Below are 2,566 nucleotides of genomic sequence, written 5' to 3' on the forward strand. Positions count from 1 at the left end.
CACACACACACACACACACACACACACACACACACACACACACACACACACACACACGCACGCACACACACATATGCATGTGTGTGGGTATTTGTTTCTGTGAGTGTATGGAGAGAGAAAAAGAGAAAGAGAAAGAGAGAGATAGAAAAAGAGGTAGATTGATAGACAGAGAAAGAGAAAGAGAGAGGTAGAGAGATAGATAGATAGATAGATAGATAGACAGAGAGATAGAGGAGAGAGAGAGGAGAGAGAGGGGGGAAGTGTATCAGAGCGGCGAGCTGTCATAATGGGTCAAAATACAAAGCGACGTTCCTTCCGAAGTTTACGTTCTGAAGTGAAATGCCAGCGAGGTCAGCTTTCGATTTTGCCTTTCATCTCTGGACACTCCCATCAAAATTGCTTACTTTGAACTCTGGAATGGACAGGGCTTTCGTTCAGAGGGAATGTTGTTATTTCAGCCACTTCTCATTAATGGAACCCAGGTAATCAACCTACGAGTGTTAGAGCTAGAGAAAGTAATATCTATCTATCTATCTATCTATCTATCTATCTATCTATCTATCTATCTATCTGTCTGTCTGTCTGTCTGTCTGTCTGTCTGTCTGCCTGCCTGCCTGCCTGCCTGCCTGTCTGTCTGTCTATCTATCTGTCTATCTGTCCTATCTAACTAACTATCTATCTATCTATCTATCTATCTATCTATCTATCTTTCCATCTATCTATCTATCTGTCTGTCTGTCTGTCTGTCTGTCTGTCTGTCTGTCTGTCTGTCTGTCTGTCTGTCTGTCATGTCTAACTTTGAAATGATTAGACGCTTGCTTCCTTTGGTAAACGACAACAGATAATCTGATGAAAAGAGTCATTAATCATAATCTTTCATATCCTGCTGACCACGAGGCGCCACCATACTATATTTAGTCAGCCAATAAATTTTAATTAATTAAAATTACACTCTGATGAAAACAATCATTATATGAATGATTAATTCTGGTCAATAAAAGGATGATGAGACAACCACCCATCAATCCATTTTCTTCACTCAGTATTCTTGGAAGTTACGTTGAGATAGAGTTTCCAGGCACCTCCTCTATAGGGTTCTATCAGAAGCAACCGTCATTATACCTTTCCAGCTTGATTTCCAAACGTGACCTAATAAAACAATGGATATTGTCCAGCCATCTTGTTCGCGGTCTGCATCTAGGTCTCATGCCGATTGGATCAGCTTAAAGAATCCGTCTTGCGATTCTTTCCAGCGGCATTCTATTCACTTAGATTGTAACTTCTTAATGCGGAGGAGTAGCGACTCAGTTTGGAGAGACTCCCGATCTCCGAGTTACGCAGGCTGTCGAGTAACGTTATTTCAGTGATCCTTTGAAGGGACCACATTTCGGACCCTTGTATTTGTGAGCGTACTCTTTCGATCATAACCCAACGTTCGTGACCATAAGTGAGGATAGGCTCGGAAATATAATTATTAAAATTAGAAAAATATAGAATGCAGTGGGGGTATGGATCTGATCGTCTCTAATATTGATATCTCTAGATATGTATCGATCGCATTAATCCTCAGTCGAAAGACAGCGAGCTGAAAGAATCATTAGTACGCCGGGAAAAATGCTATGCGGCATTTACATTTGGACTTCAAATTCCGCCGAGTTCGACTTTATCTTTCATCCTTTCGGAGTTCGATAAAATAAGTACCAGTTGAGCACTGGGGTCGATGTCATCGACTTACCCTTCTTTTCGAAATCGCTAGCCTTGTACCAAAATTTGAATCCATTATTCATCGGTCGGTGTTGCTGTGGATTACGGATCTGAGGAGGAAGGACGGAGCGAAATGTTCAGGATGGAGTCTGCGAGGTGAGACACAGCACGGATAAAGAGATAGGGAGCATGAGAGAAACTAAATAGAAGTAAAGTAAGTAAGTAATGCTTCGATTGCTAGGGAGCCATAGGGCTGGTTACTCGGTTTCCATCGCGTATAAGTGACCCTGAACACAACACACTCCCTGAACGGCACACCAGTCCACCATAGGGTTACTCATTCACAGCAGAATGGACTGGAGCAACATCAAATGAAATATTTTGTTCAGGACTGGTCCGAGAATCGAAACCACGATCTGGCAATCGTGAGGGCAACACCCTAACCACTCGGCCACGTACCACTAAGATGACCAAGATGTGTGGTTCGTGTTGCTCTTGCTTTTGGCCGGGGACGAATTTGACCCATGATCAGAGATGTTCTAGCTTATGGTCTTGCGCAAACATAGGACCATATTCTCCAGTATGATCTAAAGCAATGGTGGACTCTCCTGTCCAAAATTACAGATTAGTGATTACAGAAGCTGTCCAGATGATCTAATCTTCTGTTCATTTTTATTCTTTTATTTGTTTCAGTCATTTGACTGCGGCCATCCTGGAGCACTGCTCTTAGTCGAACAAATCTTATACTTTGTAAGCCTAGTACATATTCCACCGGTCTCTTTTGCCGAACCGATAAATTACGGGGTCGCAAACATACCAGCATCAGTTATCAAGTAAAGGTAGGGGGAGAACACACACTCAC

This window comes from Octopus bimaculoides, chromosome 6, assembly GCF_001194135.2.
Source record: "Octopus bimaculoides isolate UCB-OBI-ISO-001 chromosome 6, ASM119413v2, whole genome shotgun sequence".
Classification (NCBI taxonomy): domain Eukaryota; kingdom Metazoa; phylum Mollusca; class Cephalopoda; order Octopoda; family Octopodidae; genus Octopus; species Octopus bimaculoides.